General features: G+C 35.9%; 1 protein-coding gene across 2 annotated transcripts in view; it reads right to left on the minus strand.

The window, feature by feature from the left end:
* Positions 1 to 22,799, minus strand: part of TMEM161B (transmembrane protein 161B) — a 132,793-nt gene that overhangs the window by 41,393 nt on the left and 68,601 nt on the right. The window lies entirely within an intron of this gene.

Raw genomic sequence — 22,799 nt, forward strand, 5'->3', positions numbered from 1 at the left:
TATGGCTTTTTGTTTTTCTTGGAGTTTCCTATTGTCTTTCTTTTTTTCTTTAATTATCTGTCTTTGTTGCCTCCATAAGTTTTGCAGGGTCTCTAAGATGGTATCAAATCTTTGGAATCTATTCTTTGTCTAAAATCTCCCTCCGTACGCCTCTCCTTTTCTGCTCCAATATTGACAAATTTCTCTCCAAGTTATCTCACAACTGCCAGGCTGAGACATCCCTTCATTACTTTCCAGGCTGTAGCTAGTTTTCTGCTTGGATCTCACATCATTCTTTTTGTATCACTCCTTCCACTTCCCCCTTTTTTGCTCAAGTAACCTCCTAACGTTGAGCACATAGGAGACAATTATTCTGAGTCCTTTTTTGTCTAAAAATGTTCTTCATTCAGTTTTCACACATTATTGATAATTTGGCTGGGTGTAGAATTCTCGGTTTAAAATATTTTCCCTCAGAAATTTTAAGGCATGATTCACTGTCTTTTGCTGTGGCTGATGTGAAGACTGAGCCAATCTGATTTTCATTCCTCTGTAAAAACTAAAGCTTTTTGCCCCTCTGGAAGCTTTTAGAGTCTTCTCTTTCTCCTTAGTGCTCTGTAAATTTAAATAATGTATCAAATGTGAGTTTGCATTTATTCATTGTTCTGAACATTTAATGGATACTTTCTTGCTAATTATTCATGGCCTTCAACTCTAGCTCCTGTCTTTAGTTGTCTTTTTTTGTTTCTGAAATTCCTATTTGTTGGGAGTTGGTTTTTGAGATTAATTCTTTCTCCCTCACATTTCCATTGTATTTTCCATTTATTTTTCTACTTCTTTTACTTTCTTTTAAATTTACTTAATTTTATTGTTCAATTGATTTTTTTTAGTCTGATAATCACATTTCTAGAATTTTTTTTAAATTTTATTATTATTTATTTATTTTTGGCTGTGTTGGGTCTTCGTTGCTGTGCGTGGGCTTTCTCTAGCTGCGGTGCACGGGCTTCTCATTGCAGTGGTTTCTCTTGTTGCAGAGCACGGGCTCTAGGCGCTGGGCTTCAGGAGTTGTGGCTCACGGGCTCTGGAGCACAGGCTCAGTAGTTGTGGCGCACAGGCTTAGTTACTCCGCGGCATGTGGGATCTTCCCGGACCAGGGCTCGAACCCGTGTCCCCTGCATTGGCAGGCAGATTCTTAACCACTGCGCCACCAGGGAAGCCCTGATAATCACATTTTTAAATAGCAAGAGCACTAACTTGATCTATAATTTCTTTTTCATAGTATCCTATTCTTTTTTATAGCATCCTGTTCTTATTTTATGGATGCATTATGTTTTCTAATCTTTCCGTGGTATGAATTAGAATTTTTAAGGAGTTTTTTGTGGCTGTTCTTCCTGACTTATCTGTTTCCTTCAGAATGTTGCCATCGCCCTGCCTATTTCTCTTTTTTTAATGACTGGTTTTCTTGGCCTTTGTCACTTATATTGCTGGCTTTTCTCAAATGATTAGAGATACTTGTTTCTGTTTATTACTAGGAAATAGTAAAATGGCTCACTGGTAGCTCTCTGAACACTGGTAGAATCCTTTTTACTAGCAGTTCAATAAATGAAATGTGATTGGGCAGCTGGCCATTTTATTGAAGAACACACTCTTGCCATAATTCAAAGGCCTTGTTCTGGGATGTCACTGCCTGCACTTTGACAATTTCTCTTGTGGAGGCTCTTCATTGTATTTGCCTGAGAAAGGTATAATTTCCTGTACTCTATACACTGGGGTGGGGGCTTTGATGGTATATATAATCAATTAAATGCCTGTTTTTAGTCACACATCTCACTCCCATCCTCGCTCACACCTGCAATTTCTGAGTTCTGAGCCTTCCAGGGTTCCACAGGGCAGACTGGCCCCATCTTTGCCTGATTCACTTCAGCATATATTCTAGGTAGTGGATGCTTCTTTCCTGGTACATCAGTTGCCACTCCTGCATCTGTTTTTCAGATTCTAGAACGTTTCAAAATCTCTCTTTTGCTATTAGACTCTTATGTTCTTTAGTTTATACTTTTAAAGATGGTTTTCTATAATTTATTAATGTTTTAGGAGGGTCAGACTGCCATATTGAGTCAGAAGCTTATGTTTAAAAATTTAAAAGCTTTTTTATATTGTTTATACTTATTTCATACTACACCTGATTTATTGCTTTTTATTGGCAGTTTCTAATTAATCATGAAACCAAGTTTAATTTACAGTATATATTGGAAAGAAAGTTAGTTCTAAGACACAATCTTTGATCATTTAAATGACCAAACATAACTCTTTCTTTTTCAAATTTATGCTTCATAATATAAAATGGATATGAAATGTTTATTTCTAGGGGGTCCCATGTTAGTGTTAAGAGCCTAGAAAAGACAATGTTGGATTTATTGAAATTTATACCACACATATTTTCAAAAGCTACTTAAACTAGAAAATCCTACTTGTAGCAAAAGCACACACACCAACAGTTGGCATTCCATTACTAGACAGATGTAAGTTTGCTTATCAACAAACAGAGAATACTAGATCCTTCCTCAAAAGTATCTTCAGTACCATAACAATGGTCACAGCAGTTTACTTGATACTGCAAATGATACACATTCTTTGACCCTCATTCACTTATTCACTTTATAGATCAGCTCCACAGGGATTGTGGTCACCTCTATTTTTCACTTGTGCATCTCCAGTGCCTAGCATAGCTCTTGCACATTGTGGTCAATTGATAAACATGCATCAAGTAAACGCTGAATGAACTATGTGTCCAGACGAGATTCTAAAACTGACAATCAGGTTTGGGAAATTAGATGTATTAAGATGTATTAGGAATAAGAGTCTGCAGTGTGTGATATATGTTATAGGGGTCACCTGAGCAAGTGCAATAATAGGCATTCAAAGGAGGGAAAGATTGCTTTAAGCCAGGATGATTGCAATATCAAGCAGAAAATGAGGGATAGGATTTTGATAGGTAGAAATAAGAAGGGAAGAGCTTTACATGGAATAAAGGGTTTAAGTCAAAATAATATCTAGCTTATAAAATGTTTGTAGTCATTCAATATATTTAACTTAAAAAACAAAAGCCTGACTTACAGAATTCAAAAGTAATAGTTTCATAAAGAAGCACTGAATGCAGATCAGATTTTCTTTCTTAGATCAAAGTTACTGAATCGACATTTAGACATAATCATCTTGGTATATAAAACCACATTCCTGAGGCAAGGTTAAAGAGCTTCATACCACATCTGCTTGGCTTTGGGGCTGAATTAAAATATACTACTAATTCAATATGCAAATGTTCCTTATAGTTTTTTGTCTGCTTTTGAAAGAAGGACAAAATCTCTCATTCTTGATTATTTTAGTAAGTTTCGGCAGTTTCAATTCGTAGCTCTTAAAATTTCTTAATGAAAACAGAATGCCTGGATATTTTAATATTTGTTTACAAATATCCAGGTGCTTGCACGTTAATCATATAAAACAGAGTGGATCAGGCAGAACTAAATGAATCTGGCTGAAATTCCTCAACCAAGCACTGCCCACAACAGACTGTGACGTTCAGGTGGGTCAGTGCACACACTTGCAACAGTATTTATTATCTGGGGCCCCTTTGGAGCAGAGTTGGGAGTCACCATCAATTTTGATTTTCTGATAAGAGAAAGCACATCTCAAAAAAGCTATATTCTAACATGTTAAGTCCTCTCCTAAAAGGGGTACATCATGCTCTTAAATAGAATGAATGATCAACAGCATGGTGGTAGAAAGCATACTGGTGAGATAAGTCTTGAAAATGTGGACTCTGACCTCAGCTCTGGCAAGAATCACCTATGTGAGGTAACCACGTGGACCAAGGTTTTTCAAGCACTCTTAATGTTACCAAATACTCACATACTAGAGAGCTACTAAAGGCCACCCTCCCCCCATCCCACTGCTGAACTGGTTATGCCTTTCAACTGACTTCTCTGCATTTAGTTTTGTCCCGATTTAAGATTACCTTCTCCTTAATGAACTAGCTGAGTTCTATCAATACAACTCGAGCTCTAAAGAAATTAAATGTTGTCCCATTGACAGCCATCACATGGAGAAGTCATGTACTTTTCAGGACATCTCAGCTGTGTAAATCCATTTTAAAAGGCAGAATTATACATGTGCTTTAGCGGAATCCCACATTACAAGTCAATATCTAAACCACCTGGTCATTTTAAATTTCAAAGATTATGCCTTATTTTTCCTATTTTACATAAGCAGGGTTTACTGTTGCTCTAAACATGTAAATCAAAGTCCAGCAAAATAGTGTAAGCTAATGGCAAAGCAGAAAAGTATCATTAAAACCTGCTATTACAAAGTTACTGACTCTCTCAAAAGTACCAACTATTTAAACATTAGTCTCCATGTGTCTCAAAGGAACTAAGAGGTCATCTTCTCATTTTTCAGTGTCTCAGCCACCTTGCCCACTCTTATCCCATTTATTTTCCACTCCACATATACCTACATCCATTCAGACACTAGTATTCCAGTAGTTTTTTAGACCAACAGTTTATAATTCTGGCAAAGCCATAAAACAACAGAAGGCTGCTCTGGAGTTTGCAGCATTGCCAAAATGACACCCATGTGTGAGCGCTTCTTTTGTGGCATGCAAGTCTCCAGAACAGAGGCTCTGCTGCTGTTAGCAATGCAGTGTATCTCTGGGGGGAACATTCAGAGCCCCCAAGTGTAAAGGAGCTACACCTGGGCAGATTATGAGAGCATTTGGAGGCTGTGCATAGTACTAAAAGCTCTGCCGAATTGTTCCACTGCAGCTGTAGTCAGTAACAAATTGAAGCACTTTATAAAATTTGTAGCTCTTCAATAATTTTGAATCACTTTATAGTGCTCATGCTCCAAACCATAAAGTCTTTCTTAACCATTGCAAGCTTATGAAAGGCACATCATCAAAATGACAGTAATCAACTCCTTCAATTTTAGGTGTGAAATTGTTCTCTGTTTTTTCTCCTTGTTTTTGTTGTTCACCAAGTGCCAAAAGAAAAAAAAATGGTCATAAGGACACAAGGTAAAAAATCTCCATTTTTCAACAGCACCAAGTAATCAAAATTCTAAGAAGTTCTCAGATTAAGAAATATTTGATTTTAGGTAAGATCCCCTAAGGGGGGAGAAAGAGAGAGAGAGAGAGAGAATTATATCTGCCCAGGATCCTAAATGAACAGAAAGAGGCAATTCACAGGTACAAAGAAGACTGTTGATACAAGTTTTGGGGAATGCCCTTGAAATAACATGCTCCATTTGTCAGGGAAAGTAAGAGGTGGGATGACAAAGGAAATGGATTACGCACTTTATAGTGTATGAGTTTCTTTTTGAGTTAAAATAAATTTTCTATGGCTTAAACCACCAACTGAAGAACACTAAAACTCACGTTGACGCAATTTTCTAGTTTGCTTTTGTCTTTAAATTACTGAAATGATCCCACTCAGATTACGTCCTTCTAGATAATGGATTATATCAGCCCTGGTTCAAACTTGTTCACCACCAAACCAAGTAAATCCACACATTACTTTCTAAGTGAAGGTGTTGCACCAGACTAGTGTAATAATGTCTTCCATTTCCTGGGACAGCTAGAAATTGTCCAGTTTCAGCACAACTCAAATTTAGTTCACTTGAAAGCATGCATTAAAATGAACATATCCTTACACATTTGAGGTTGCAGTGACACACATCACTTCTGCTCACTACTCTAGCTCACCCTAGTTGGCAGAACTAGTCCCATGGCCCTGCCTAACTGCAAGAGAGCTGGGAAGTATGGGAGAGCACTTACATATTTGAGAAGCAGTAAGTATCTCTGCCATGGGTTCTACCCAAAACAGAGCAGATGTACCCTACTAATTTTTTAAATCATACCAAGTTTTTATACAGAGCTTACTTTCAAGTCTAAGATGATCTTTTTTTTTTTTTCAAACATAACATTTGTTGAACCTTATTTTTCCTTCCTTTATTTATATAGTTGGTGGAACTAGGAGCAGATTTTTTCTCATCTAAACAAGAGCTCAAATTCATAATGTCAAAACACAAGCAAGCTTTTATTCTTTTGAGTCCCAGTGTGCAATGGACTAAATATGTCCTTCCCCAATTTTATGTAGAAATCCCAACCCCCAATGTGATAGGAGGTGAGGCTTTCGGGAGGTGGTGATTAGGTCCTGAGAGTGGAACACTCATGAATGGGATTAGTGCTCTTATAAAAAAGATCCCAGAGAGCTCTCTTGTCCCTTCCACCCCCCCCCCCCCCGCCCCCGAGTGTGTGCTAGTACACAACTCGAAGACAGCTGTTTGCAACACAATGTGGGCATTCTGATCTCAGATTACCAGCCTCCAGAACCATGAGAAATAAATTTCTGTTGTTTATATATGGCCACCCAGTCTATAGCATTCTGTTATAGCAGCCCAAACAAACTAAGACACAGTGGGAAAGAAACAGATCTCTAGCTGAAGGGTCTGGCTTCTTCCCACTGCAGGTTGGCTGGTGTTCACACCAGTGGTAAGAAAGGGGGATGAACTTGTTCCACAGCCTATGGAGCCTGAGAGAATATGACCCTTCCTTGTCTAATCAGGGAAAGAGTACTGCCTTCAGCACATCAGCAGGTATGACAGGCTTGGGCCACCAAGGAAAGAGGGCCCTCAAACCTTCTCTATTTACAAGCCTGCTGAGTGTAGCTCTGGCTCTTAACTAGAAGTTGATTTGCCCAAACCCAAGTAATCTACCACTGCTAAGAAAATATATAGCTAACAAGCCAGTAACACACATTATATAGACGGTATTGGGGCCTTAATTTAAACTAATAACCCAGTTGCTTCAGACAGCTTTGGATTTATGACTTGACATATTTCAATTAATTTAAGAGACATTTCAACAACAGAAGAAAACCTCTTTTCAAAGCAGCATTTGGATTTGGGCCTCTGAACTCCCCAAAAAATCAACAGCAGACATTTACCAACCCAAGAGCATGTAATTTTTCTTGATCAAAAAATAACATTGATTTGACAAGGCTAACACACTTGAGTAGAACAGACTGATGTAGTAAAACTGTTCCATGTGAGTTTTCATGTGAATTAGTGTGAACCTAAGAATGTAGTGGGAAACAGCTATTATACAAGTTGCAAAGAGCTCCAGGGGTTCTCAACTACGGGAAGGGTGCCTTCCTAGGAGGCAGCTAGAAATGTATAGGAGTTCTTTGTTTTTGCTCTTCAGTTATCCCAAGTTTTTTTTTAGCAGGGGACCTTCAGTGGCAATAGTGAGTGGGGAGTCAGGGATACCAAATATCTTGCAGTGTGTGGACAGTCCTACAATAAAGCATTTCCTGCCAAAAATACTGAGCTAAACAAACGCAAAAACTTAGGATAGAAGAAATCAAGCATGGACTCTTTCATATTCTTCTTCCAATGAAGCAGAACTCTCCCTATCACATACCCAGAGAAATGCAGATTAGTCTCGAAAAAGATAAAATGCATCAAGAGATTGGAGAAATTTGAGACAAAAGTTAATAACATCTTAAGTTAGTTTTTATTCAGACATTTAAAAAGTAATCTTTGATCCCTTCCTCTTCTCGAAGGCAAGGCATTAGGTGGGCTGAGCAAGATAGACATCCATGCTGGGAAGAGGGGGCTCTGCCATTGTCAGTATATATCAAAAATAAATGAAAATAAATATAATTGCATTTGTGTATATGTATGTTTTCGTGTCTGTGTGTGCACACTCATACTCCTATATTCCACAGCTCTATCCATTGTCCACTGAGAGGGCTTGGGAACGACGACAATCCAAAAGCAATAAACACAACTAAATGCTCATCTCATGGTTTCTAAATACCATTCTCCACTAAAAGAAACCAGGATTTCTTAGAGAAATGATTAATACCAGAGTAGGGAAAGTATGAGTCTGGTATATCTTGCTGTGCCAGAGTGTAAGGGAGCTCAAAGAATGATGGGGACGTGTCAAAGGTCAGAGAAGCCAGCTTGAAGAAACTTTCACTGGCAACATCTGGGACAATGAGTATCAAAATACGTAACAGATAATGAGTGGCCCACTTAATAAACATGAGTCCGTATGATTTAAATAATTAATGAATTATAAGTTTGGTGAGGACCAGGATATTTACGTTTCAAGGTACCTCTCCACAAAATACTTATTAATTACAAAAGGATAAAAACATCTTTACAGTGGCAGACACCACCTTAAGGGATTACAGTGAAGATCATCAGGAACTGTGTGTCAGCTGATAAGCAAGACTCTACTTTTCTAATAATCCTGCCAAAGTTGAATAACCTGAATTTACTCATAAGGAAACATGAGACAAATCCAAACTGAAGGTCCTTATATAACCTAACTGGCGAATAATCTTCAAAATGGTTAAGGCCATGAAAGCTAAGAAAAGATTAAGGAGCTATTTCAGACTAAAGGGCATGACAACTAAACTCAGTGGATGACTCTGCACTGGGTTACATACAGGACATCATTGGGACAAGGGGCAAAACTGACTGTGGTCTAAAGTTTAGATGGAAGTCACATATCAATATCAAATTCCTGATTTTGATGGTTGTATTGTTATTACATAGGAGAATGTCTTTGGCAAAGAAACACACTAAAGTATTAGTGAGTGAAGGGGCATTTTGTGAGCAATTTACTACGAAACAGTTCAGCAAATTAAAAAAAAAACAAAACAAAACATGCCCTTTGTTCTGTACTCAAAACTGTGATGTAAATTTAAGATTCTCAAAATAACTAACAGTAATAATAACCTTTTTTTTTTTAAAGGGTTTGTTATAAATCAGGCTATTTGCTAAGTCCTAGGAATAAAGGAGCAGGAAAAGAACCCTCAGTTCCCGCCACTTAGTACTTATAGTCTGGCAGGGAAAGCAAGAGTTGAACAAGTAATTATAAGTGCAAGAGAGGAAGCTGTTCAACTGTAGAGACTGAAGGAAGGTCCCCCCTAAGAAGGTGAGCTTCATGCTAAGAATATAATGATGTACAGGATTAGCTGGGTGATGGGTGAATGTGTACCGTGGGGCATGGAAATTTTGGACTGTGGCAACAGGTATCACTGGTATGATATAGCTGTGTAAAAATCACCAGGTGTGCAGTGAAACTGATTATTTACAATGTTCACCATCAATACCAAAGGACTTTAAAGTGTGGATACCAATAATGTAAGCTCTTCAATAAATGATTAAAATGAATTTGAGATATGATTATTGTTTAACAATAATGTAACAATAATGTGTAAAGAGTAGATTAAATTTTAAAAGAAAAATATGCTATCACATCTTGATTTTAAATACCTCCTGCCCTCAAAGGAATTCAACGTATTTTTACTTATTAGTCAAATTTTAAGCATTATTGTTAGGGAGTGGTTTATCTATACTATTTTACACTTGGGGAAACTGAGGCAAATGACTTTCTCAAATTCATATCATTTATCAGTTGTAGGGCCAGGACTATGTCCTTAATTTTTAAACTCCCACTCTAATGCTGTTTTAAATTACTTGCATTGAAAATATATCAGCCATGTTATCATGGCATGAAAAAGAAGAAAATATTTTATACTCTTTTCATCATAGAACCAAATATATTTACAAACTAAGAAGAGTGCTGAGTACTCAGTACAAATATAGAATTACTTTAATCAATGTCAATTTGATTATTTTCTCCACTATAAGCCTCACTCTCTTCTGTCCCAGATCTTTTCTTTTTGATGACTATTCTAGAGAATTTCAGACTTTTCCCTTTGCAACTCATTCTCAAACAGAAATGAGCTCCTTCTTCAATGATTCTTAACCTATTCTTAGTCACAGATCTCTTTGAGAGTTTGACAAAAGTTATTCTCCTGAAAATGTTCACACACAGAAACATTTGCATGAAATTTTAAGGAGTTTGCTGAGCAGTCTCCCTTCTCAAGGTCATTCATGTACCTCAGATCATGTGTCAGTCACTGATTATTTCAACTTTATTTTCGTGACAACCCTGCATGGAAGGTATTGTTATCCTCATAATACAGAAGAGGAAACTGGGCCATATGAAGTGGTATAGCTGGGACTGGAATCAATGTGTCTTTCCTTCCCTAGGTCCTTTCACCTACATATTCTTACCTACAAAATAGGCCTCAAAACTCACCCAACTAAATCTAAAGTCTTACATTCAGCCTTCATCCATCCAATGAGCTTCCTCCACATGCCAAATCTTTTAACCATTTTGCCACTCATCTGAGAAAAATCAAGTCTAGGAAAGCTGCCAAACCTCTCAAGAGGTTTACAGAATTATTATTTTAATAGTTATCCTCATGCTACGTGGTCTCTGGAGGCTGCTTCCTAAAAACCAGTCTAACTTCGAGGGTCCCAGGAAGCTAGTTTTAAAAGCTGCCCAGTGAGGAATGGTTCCTTTGTCCACAGCTTCCATTTATAACTACCACACTGATGATAACTAGGGATGTGGCTTGGCTTGGCTTTCTAAGTACTCAGCCTCCTTCTTCTGACGTGTTAATCTCCTTGGTGACAAAGTGCCCTCATCTCTAGAACCATTCCTGCACCTTTCATCCTCTCTCAGTATTAAACAAAGAAGGAACTACATGGCAGTCAGGCAGCATTTTGGAAAAACTGGCTACACATAACTGAAACTCAAGTAGGTGAAAACACTACTTCAACCAGGCAGTTACTTTTTAAAGATCTGTATGTCTAAATATGAAATTAAAATGTTACCTTCTTGTACTTTTGTGCTTTAACAGGCAGAGAGACAAATTATTGTTGTTTGATTGATCGACTACTAGAGCAGAAGAGTGAATGAGCTGAAGTCCCATAGATGAATTTAACATAGGTAGATTCAGGTTTTGTGGATCCTGAAGCATAAACAATTTGGGGGACTCTCTTTAAGAAAAATACATAATTATGTATAAAAAATTAGGTTAAAAAGTGAAGTTACTGGGAATGAAAAATCACATCAAATCACAATTATTACAACCTTGAAAATAACACAAATGTCAAAAAATCCAGAAGAATAACATAATATTTTTATTAGGTGACATACCTCTGGCCCATCTCATGACATGATGCTGGATGAGTCAGCATAGTGGGAGTTAGGCATATTCTAGAAGTCAGCCCTATACTTCGATGGCCAGCAATAATTATACATGGAAGTGACAGAAAGCCACATAAACATACCCCACTAAACCTGAAGGACACATATCTGTAATTCAGCTCCCCCTTAAATGGATGTCCCAGACACTCCCACACCATCCAACCTCAGGAACAGTGTAACAAGGGGAAGTCTGAGTTTGAGCCAGCCATCTTAAACAACTGCACATTTGGCAGAGAATGTTAACATTGGAAGAAATCCAGGAAAACAAGCTGCTACAACTTTCGTTTTGTCTATTAGAAAATAATTGTCTTCATCTCAGACCATCACATGACCTTTGCCTTGGCAATGAATGTAGAAAGACACTCTGCTGTTAGATTGCCCCTCTCTCCTCTGCAGGACAGAACTCATCCCTTTCCCCACTGTCCCTAATCTGAATCCCACCTCTAGGCTCCATTATCTTTGTCTCTGGACAAATGTATGCCCTATACATTTAGTGTTTTCTGCTTTTTCATTAGCAACTACAAAGATAAAGAGATTTATTGACTTTTTTCATGGAAATAGAACCAAAAATCCTAAAATTTATATGGAACCACAAAAGACTCCTTTTCTTTCCTTTTTTTTTTTTTTCTTTTTGGCTGCATGGCACAGCATGCGGGGGAATCTTACTTCCCCGACCTGGGATGGAACCTGCGCCCCCTGCAGTGGAAGCATGGAGTCTTAACCACTGGACCACTAGGGAAGTCCCTGAAAGACCCCTTTTCTGAGAAGAAAAAAGAACAAAGCTGGAGGTATCATATTCCCTGATTTCAAATTATATTACAAAGTTGTATTATTCAAAACAGCATGGTACTGGCAGAAAGATGGACACACAGATGAATGGAACAAAATCGAGAGCCCAGAAATAAACCCACACATATACAGTCAATTAATTTAGGACAAAGGAGCAAAGAAGATACAATGGAGAAAGGATAGTCTCTTCAATAAATGGTAATGGAAAAACTGGACAGCCACATAAAAAAGAATGAAACTACACCACTACCTTATACCACACGCTAAAATTAACTCAAAATGGCCTAAGACCTGAAACCATAAAAATACTAGAATAGAACATAGGCAGTATGCTCTTCGATATCGGTCTCAGCAATACCTATTTGGATATCAGTCTTTGATATCGGTCTCAGCAATATTTATTTGGATATGTCTCCTCAGGCAAGGGAAACAAAAGCAAAAATAAACATATGGGACTACATCAAATTAAAAAGGTTCGGCACAGCAAAGGAAACCATGAACAAAGTGAAAAACAACCTACTGAATGAGAAGATACTTGCAAATCATGTATCTGATAAGAGCTTAATATACAAAATATATAAAGAACTGATATAACTCAACAACAACAAAAAACAAACAACCCGATTAAAAAATGGCCAGAGGATCTGAAGAGACATTTTTCCAGAGAAGACATACAGATGGCCAAACACATACATGAAAAGATGTTCAACATCACCAGAGAAATGAAAATCAAAACCACAATGAGATATCACCTCACACCTGTTAGAATGACTATTATCAAAAAGGCAAGAAATAACAAGTGTTGGAGAGGATGTGGAGAAGAGGAAACCAACATACACTGTTGGTGGGAATGTAAATTGGTGCAGCTACTATGGAAAACAGTGTGGAGATTCCTCAAGAAATTAAGAATATAACTACCGTATGATCCAGCTATTCCACCTCTGGGTTTTTAACCAAATAATACGAAAACACTAATTTGAAAGATATATACACCCCTATGTTCATCACAGTGTTATTTACAACAGCCAAGATATAGACAAGGCTAAGTGCCCGCTGATGGGCGAATAAAGAAGATGTGGTATATAAATATGGGGTACTACTCAGCCATAAGAAAAGATGAAATCTTGCCATTCATGACAACATGGCTGAAACTTGAGGGTATTGTGTTAAGTAAAACAAGTCAGACAGAGTAAGACAAACACTGTATTAATTCACTCATATGTGGACTAATAATAAAAAATAAACAAACCAAATAAAATGAAAACAAACACAGATACAGAGAACAGAGTAGTGATTACCAGCAGGGAAAGGGTGTCAGGGGAGAGTGAAATGGTTAAAGTGGGTCCACTGTATGGTGACAGATGGAAACTAAACTTTCAGTGATGAGCATGCTGTAGTATATACAGAAGTTGAAATAAAATGTTGTACAAATGAATATACATAATGTTATAAACCAATGTTACCTCAATTTAAAAATAAATAAAAACAAAATAAAATAAATAAAATTGATCGGGCTTCCCTGGTGGCGCAGTGGTTAAGAATCTGCCTGCCAATGCAGGGAACACGGGTTCAAGCCCTGGTCTGGGAAGATCCCACATGCCGCGGGGCAACTAGGCCCATGAGCCACAACTACTGAGCCTGTGTGTCTGGAGCCTGTGCTCTGCAACGGGAGAGGCCGCGACAGTGAGAGGCCCACGCACTGTGATGAAGAGTGGTCCCCGCTCGCAGCAACTGGAGAAAGCCCTCGCACAGAAACGAAGACCCAACACAGCCAAAAATAAATAAATAAATAAATTTTTTTTTAAAAAGCCTCATTGTTTAAATAAATAAATAAATAAAATTGATAAATTAGGGGAAAAAAGGAGTTTTACGAGAGGGATTCTGAGATGGACCATCTCTTTTTTCCCCTTCATTTATAAGCATTTCTGCTCAAAGCAAATTGATAATTCAGATTCCCAGACTTCTAAAATAGTGGTTTAAATAGTATTTCATATTGTTATCCCCATCTGTGATTCTAGAATATATCTTTTCCTTTCAATATCATGCCAACTGCTAAGTTTGAGGTTTCTGCCTTGATTGCTCTTAACATTAAGAGTATTGATGATTCTTAACATCTTGATTTTCTTAACATTTAGCAATTCAGCCACACAAACTCCAACTTTCAAAGCAGCTTTTGCCCTTCATGAAGTTTTCCCTAAAAATCAAACTTACATTAATCCTTAACAAAACACTTACCATCCTATATAGCAATCATGTCTCTCAACTAGATTAGGAGCCACTTCAAGGCAACGAATGTCTTGTTCACATTTACCTGCACATCACACATTGCAGTGGCAAACAGTAACCACTAAATGTTTGCTGGGTAAACTAATGCACATCTGACTGAAGGATACACATCACTAAAACATATACTTAGTTTATACAGGTATGACTATTAATGAGAACACCTGAAAACTTGCCTTGCGTTTTTAATTTGCTATTGCCACACAAGGCAATAGCAGTTGTAGTAGTTGATGGAGGTTAAAATTATTTTCAGATAACCTCAAAAGATTAGTCAGTGGAACTTCCAACTCTCGTAATCTAAGAAGAAAAAAACCCCAGCTCATTCCACCCTAAAACCCAGACTAAAAACCCATGATTAACATTTTTGGGGGTTCATTATGGAGAGTTTTCTACCACTCACCTTCTGAATCCATTGCCCCGAGATGCCATACTCTCTAGGGCCTTCATTTCCTACCTCACTGATAAGGAGTTGATAAGAGCTCTTTTCTTGGATTCTGAACTTTGGAAGATCCTGGCATTTCCTTTCACCGCTGGATGCCAGATGAGGCTGCAGGAACTCTTTGCTTTTATTTGGTTCTTCTGCTTTTATTTCCTTTGCTCAAGAGCACCAGAAAGTATCAGAAACCTATCTAGACTCTTAAAAATATGTAGGGGTAGATGTAAGAGAAACACCATAAAGCAACAGTATTTTGGCTGGCTCTACTCAGGAGGAGGAGCAAACTTCTGTAAGAGTTTTCAGGAACTGAATTGGTAAAGTCCATGGCTCTCAGACTCTTATTTCAGGGACTAATAAACTTTTTATTGTGGTAGTATAATAGTAGACCAAATCTACTATCAGCATCATTTCAAAGCAAAAGATATTTTAACATCTCAAACTCTAGAAACAATCTTAAAATAAATAATAGTCCTTTAAATTGTATCATCTTAGCTTCATGAAAAACACATTACATTGTCCATTACATTCAGAAACCCAACTATGAGCTCTGTGCATTACTGGAGTCTAATATTTACGTATTTTAAAACATTTAAATTTTAGAGCAATTTTAGATTTACAGAAACATTTCAAAGATAGTACAGAGAGCTCTACATACCCTATAACCAGTTGCTCCTATTATTAACATCTTACATTAGTATGGTACATTTCTCACAATTAATGAACCAATACCATACATTGTTATTACCTAAAGTCTAGACTTTGTTCAGATTTTCTTAGTTTTTACCTAACGTCCTTTTTCTTTTCCAGGATACCAAGCAGGACACCACATTTCATTTATTCGTTATGTCTCTTTAGTCTTCTCTTGGCTCTAACAGTTTCTCAAAATTTCCTTGGTTTTGATATTCTTGAAAGTTCTGAGACATAATGGTTAGGTATTTTGTAGAATAATCCTCATTTGGGATTTTTGTGATGTTCTTCTCATGATTAGACTAATGTTAGGGATTTTAGGGAGGAATACCAAGAGGTATACATGCCATTCTCATCACATTAAGGATACATACTATTAACTTATTGTTGATGCTAACCTTGATCACTAGGCTAAGGTGATGTTTATCTGGTTTCTCCACCGAAAAGTTAGCTTTTTTCCCCTTTCCATACAGTAGTCTTTGTAAGGAAATCACTATGCATGTATTACTACTCATTACTCTGCTGAGTAGTATTGCATTGTACAAATATACCAATGTGTTTATCTATTCTACTATTGATGGATACCTGGGCTGTTTCTAGTTGGGGCTATTATAATTAAAGCTGCTATGAATTTTCTTATCAAGTCTTTTTGTGAATGTGTTTTTATTTCTCTTGGGTAAACACTTAAGTGCAGAATTGCTGGGCTGCTGGGTAGCTGTGTTTTTAGTTTTATAAAACACTGCCAGAACTTTTTATAAAGTGGTTGTATCATTTCCAATGTGGCTGCACCACAAAGTATCAATATGAAAGTTCCAGTTGCTTCATATTCTTGTCACCATTTAGTGGTGTCAGAGTTTTAAATTTTAATCATTTCAGTGGATACACTCTGGTATCTCGTGGTTTTAATTAGCATTTCCCTAATGACAAGTGATGTTGAGTGACACATCTTTTAAAATAATATATGAATGGAAGGCTGTCTCTGAACAGACTCTTGGTGGGGTAGAAAAAGTCCCCAGGAAAAAAACTAAAACTTAGAAGCTGGGGCCTTTCACTTCCAGCCAAGGTGAAGTTAATAGAGAGCAGATGTATTTTTTAATTTTACAGAACTAAAAAACTGAACAAAATACATGAAACAACAGTTTTCAGATACTGAACAGGGAGCACAGGACAGTGATTCCTGAGGGAAAAAAAAATTACGAGGTGAATTCTGCTCCAGCTTACTGACTGAAGCGTTCAAGCCACAGCTCTGGGGGAAAAAAACAAAAAACCAAAACCCTAAACTGAGCCCAGTTGTCTCCCTGAGTTGTGAGAACCTGGTGAGGCAACTAGAAATCATAGAAGAGTATCAGAAAGGAGAGCTGCAAAGAGAGTGAGCTCTAGAGATCGGCAGAGTTCCTTTACATCTTCAGCTGAGTTCTGATCAATAGATGCATTTGAGGAAATCACGCAATGTTGGGGGAAGAATCACCAGAAAGGAACAGGCGCAAAAATCCTTAGGACTCAAAGAGGGGTAGGGATAGTTCCTATTCCCACCAGCCAAAGTGAGAAAACTTTGTAACACATGGGGCATTGGTAGAATACTCAGAAGAGTATTTCCTCAGTAATGGGTAAAAATTAGCACTAAATTAAAAGCTGCTCTCATTTTAAAAGCAAGCCTCAAAGAGTCAAAACTGTCTCCTAGGTTTCCAAGTAACTTAGCCACATTCCAGAACAAAGCTCAGAAATATTTAAAGAAATACAAAAATATCCAGTACCCAACAAGGCAAATTTCAGTGTCTGGCTTCTAGTCCAAGATTTTCAGGAATGCAAACAAGCAAGAAAATATGAACCACAATGAGAAGAAAAATCAATCAATAGGCACAAGTTCCAAAGTGACACAGAAGATAACATTCGTAGACAAAGTCACTGAATTAACTGTTATAAATATATTCTATATGTTCAAGAAAGTACAGTATAAACATGTTAAGGAGAGACATGGAGAAAATAAAAATGACCCAAATTGAACCTCTAGAGATAAAAAATACACTGGATGAGTTAAATACCAGATTAGACACTGGAAGAAAAAAAAAAGTAGTGCACTTCAAGACGTAGCAATAAAAACTATCCAAAATGAAACAGGGGGGGGAAAAAAACTAGAAAAAAATGAACAGGGTATCAATGAGTTGTGGGACAAATTCAACTTTTTTTTAATAACAGACAAAAAAATTTTTATTGTTCTGCAAGCCAGTTAAGTAAGTACAAACACCATACTTCCAAATTCTCAAGTAAAGTGACAAGACCAGAGAGTGGTCTTCCATTAAAATGCTAATACTGAAATCTATTACTTCTGCCAAGAACTTTAATATTCTCAAGCAGAATCAATACTTTTTTAAAAAGGCAAAGAAAACTATTATCAAATTTACTGCAAATGTCTGATCATATAATTGAAAAGCCTTTTGTGGCTGACCCAGGTAGTACTATTAATATTTTATGTAACCATCCTAACTTTTAAAGATCTAACACTCTTTTCTTTCAACACCTTCTGCTGCAGAAAGCGCTCTCAAAAAAATTATTGTAAAATCCAACAATGCATTGCAACTGTGTTTCTACTTCTTTCCTCAGGATGGAAAAATTAGTCAGTCTATAACTTGACCTGAGATAAAAACCTAGTGATCTAAGAACCTCAATGAACTCAGTGCAATAAATATAAGAAACTGTAATAAGGACTATCATATTAAAATTGCTAGAGATTAAGCACTTTTCCATGTGCTTTTTCGTTAACTGTGAAGTATCTATATTTCTTGCCCATTCTTTGTTTTGTTTTTTTTTTTAGTCATTCTTCATTTATCTTGAACATTAGTCCACTGTCTCACATTTTGCAAATATTTTATCAAAGTATGACATGTCTATTTTCTTAACAGGTTTTTTGATGAGCAAAAACTTTTAATTTCTTTGAAATTTTATTTGGGCTGGCCAAAAAGTTTGTTTCGGTTTTTCCATTAACGTCTTACAGAAAGCCCGAACAAACTTTTTGGCCAGCCGCAATAGCATTAAAATAAACTTTCTGGTTAAAATTGTTTGTGTCCTAAGAAACTTTTGCCTACCCCTAAAATTATCAAACTATTCTCTTATGACTTCCTCTAAAAACTTTATGGTTTTAGCTTTTACAATGAAAAATATGGTCCCTCTTGAATTAATTTTTGTGTGTAGTATGAGATAGGGATTGAGGTTCATTATTTTAAATGTGGATACCCAATTACTCTAGTGCCAATAGTTGAAATGACTGTTTTCCCCATTGTTACAATGTTGTTCTTTTAAGATTTTACTATTAAATTAAAAAAATTGTTATTAAATTTTTTTTAATAAAATTGTTTTTTTCTATAATTCAATTCTTTCTCTGATGTAGATATTCAGTTTCAACAGACTATTAAGTTGACAGACTATCAACTTTAGACATCAGCCACTTATCCAAAACAGGTACACAGACCATCTACTATAATGATGGAAATTTAAATACGTGGAAAAAAATCACATTTCACGCTCTAAGGAATTGTTAAAAATAGAAAACACAGAATGAGCTTACACATATAGGGTAAACAAAACACAATTACAATAATTCCTATATCTTATCATTGCTACTTATTCAAAGTAGCCCTACTAACATAGTTTCATTTGTTTAGTCTTTTGGAATTTCCTATTCATAAGTACAAATTGTTTCACTGTAGAATTACAGAAAGAAAATACATTCCAAACAAACTAAATAGATTTTAAAGCTAATTTTTGTATACAGCACTATTTTAGAAATATATATCTCCCTCATATTTAATACTTCAGCAATGGGTACTTAATATATTCAAACTGTGCTATATATATATTTAAACTTTTGATAAGATGTTACTAATCCAAATTCGTCCTCAGCTATGTTACCCTTTGCATAATTACATTTGTGTAACAGATTATCTGACAGATAAAGAACTATGGGTAAAATCTGTCTGCCATATACACATCATATTGTCTGCCAAATGGACATATCTTCAACTCTTTTGCAACCCTTTGAGTCTTTAAAAGTCCTACTGAAATAAAATGTAAAAATGTCCAAATTAAGTGAAAAAGCACTCGACAGGAAAACTATAAAAAGTAGACTCAAGAGATTATACTTATTGCATATTTTAGTTCATTAGTAAACAAGCAGCATTTAATTCAATGGCTATAATCCTTCCTATACAATGTACCAACTGAAAAGGGGAATGTACAATATTGTCCATTTCTTAAAACATTTCTTTAGTGACCTCACACTTAGCAAAGTCCAAGTAATCAGGGTGTTTTGCTGACCAATGAACCACAGTGATATAAGAAGAAACCCTATGATGGTACTCATTTCCTTCAAAGCATTATTCAGAAATCATCTTCTCAGTGAGGCTTTCCCTCAATGCTCCATTTAAAATTTTATCCCTACCCTCCAACTTCATTTTCCCCCTTCCTTGATGCCCCCCCATCCCCTGCTTATTAGATCTTATCACTATCTAACCTACCCCACATGTGATTCATATTCATCGTTGTTTAGTGCCTGCACTCGGCCACCAGACTCTAAGCTCCTGGAGGGCAGGGATTTTGATATGTTGTTTACTGCTGTATGTAGGGCAGTTTCTGGAATATTATAGGCACTCAATACATATTTATTAAATAACTGAGTACAAACCAAAATACTCCCGGAGAAAATGTTCTTTGTAAAGTCATTCTCAACTAACAATAAATAAATGTCCTCTAACTAACATGATCTGTAACCATTCCTGAAGCCAAAAATAGCTATTCATTTTTCTCATGCTAACATAAACAGAAATAAATATCAGATTTGGAAATGTATAGCCATACTTTTAATGTAAACTATTTATTTTATTTTACATATGATAAACCTGAGGTCAACAGTGATGGTAATTCAGTTTTAATTAGTATCGGTTAACGCCTAATAAGTGCAAAAAACAGCTAATTGCAGGAAGAAATGGGATGAGAAGAAATGCTTCCTGATTCTTAGATCAACATTCTTGCCAGAAAATTGTGCTGCTACTTCACTTATAAAATGGGTAGCCTTTTGCCAAATGGGAGAAAGGAGGGGAGTAGCTACGTACGGGGAGTTATAAGGAAAAAGAAAAAAGAAAAAAACAAAAACAAAAAAAAATAACAATAGGATAGAAAAATACAAACTCTCTGAATCGTTAAAGATAGGCCCTTCCAATCTAATCTTCTGTAGCTAAAAAGGAGTTCAATGGTAACAAAAGAAGATCATATGAACAGGCTATATCTGGTTTTCTTTTTTCTTAGGTATGAAATTAGTAAAGTGTTTACCATTTTAAAGAAGGGAAAGGTTACTAACACAACATTGTAAATCAACTATACTCCAATGAAAATTTTAAAAAAGAAGGGAAATGTTGACATTAGCTCTTTGATCATCCTTAATGCCCATGCAGAGTTTTCAGGGCATATAACCAGCTCAGCTATAAACTCAGGGTATAGACATAACGGGACAAATGGGAATTAAAAGATGAGACTGTATGACTATTTGAGACACTTGAGTTCAAGCTCTAGGATCATAATCTGATTCTTTAAGCCACCTAAAGCTCTGTGAAGACAAAGGATGATCCACATTAAAAAATCACTTAGTTTTATTTTGCTGAATAGAGCCATACACCACGACAGACCATTTTCAATTATGTGATGGCTCAGAAAGTGTGTATGAATTCAGAGAATGTTGAGACCCCATGCTTTACAATACTGAGACGTTAATCTTTCGTTTGAAAGAATAAATCTATCCAGTGAAGTTCCAATTACAGATTTCATAATGAATTCTACTTATTGCTTCCTGGACCTATCAATTCCATTAATAGATGAGTATCTCTTCTGAATCAAAACTCAAGAAGAAATGTCACTATTTTACCAATGATATTTATATTAGAAACAGTAAGACAATGAGCCCACACTGCATGAATGCACTGGTCATTTATGCATAACAACTGAAATTCTGGGGAAAATACCAAAGATAATCAAAATGCATACGATATTAAGATAAAACTGTATGCTTTTCATTTCAGACAAATCAATGCGAGTAGGAAAGAGAATAAGCTCTAATTTTTATAGTGCGATGGGCAGGGGGGGGAGGGGGGACTGGAACCAACAAGTTGTCAAGCAACATTCTACAGATCATAGTAAAAGCAAGATTTTACGGGTTCCTAGTTGACTTGGCAAAAATATAAAATAAAAATAACTGACTTCTGAAGCATTTATACTGACTAAAGTCCAATATAAAAATAAAAGAATTCTACTGGCCTAATTTGGGGTATTCAAAAATATTATTTGCAATCATTTTGCAACATATACATGTATCAAAAATCATTATGTTGTACACCTAAAACTAATACAACATTATATATCAATTATATCTCAATTTTAAAAATATTACTTGGTTTACATAAAGTACAAACCCTTTTGCCCTTAACATAATTCTTGGTACAAAGACAACATGCTTAAATAAACCAGTTAGTAGTTGCAACTATCATTCTCTCAAAATTTGCTTAAAAAGGCTAAAGAAACCTAAACCAACTCATCACTTCAGTTAACAAGCAGTTTGTGTAAGTTCATAATATACTTAGGGAGGACTCAAGTTTAAAAAGAGTCAATCAATAGTATTTCAAAAATACGTTATTCCATCCAATAATGAATTCTATTCCTTTCCCTCCATATTACTCCACTATACAATCTTTGAAAATCAAAATAATAACTTTAATTATAACTTTCACAGTATAGCTTTTTAATAAGAATGGTTATAAATACCAGGTGAGATTTTTTTCAAGTCCAACATGTAAGAACTTTCATAAACAAAATAAATGTCATACTTCACTGTAACCTTGTTATAAGATACTTATTTTAGTGATGCTGATATCTCAAGATATATTTGGAATGCTGCTTTTGGAAATACACATGAACTAACATTAGACTATATTCACAATTCATTTCAACCAGTTTTATCCAACTTAAGCATTTACTTTATCACTCAGTCTTATTTAAAATATCATCTATTTTCAAAATATTTAACCTACACCAAAAGACAGGAACTTGCTGTACTGAGATTATTCAAATGAATATGAACCACAAGCCTTCAAAGTAATTCCAAAAGAAGAGTTTCAAAATTGCTTTCAATAGTGACAATAGCACTGAAACATAATACATAGCCTCTCAAGACAGTTATATGAAAGAATATTTACCAGTAAATTCTATTCATTTGGGAAAAAAACCAACAAAACAAAACTGTTTATCTCTTATATTCATTCCCTATGGAAAAAAGCATCCCCCAAAATTTACTTTTTTTCCCCATTTCATTTGAATTTTTCATTTGAATTACTTCAATTTCTGCCCTATAAAGTAAAAACACTACAAATAAAATAATAAAAAATAAAATACAAACACTACAAATTTAAAACAAGTCCTATTTAACATAGGTTTAAATAATACTGGTAAATCTGTCAA

The sequence above is a fragment of the Eubalaena glacialis genome, chromosome 4 (genome assembly GCF_028564815.1).
Source record: "Eubalaena glacialis isolate mEubGla1 chromosome 4, mEubGla1.1.hap2.+ XY, whole genome shotgun sequence".
Lineage (NCBI taxonomy): Eukaryota > Metazoa > Chordata > Mammalia > Artiodactyla > Balaenidae > Eubalaena > Eubalaena glacialis.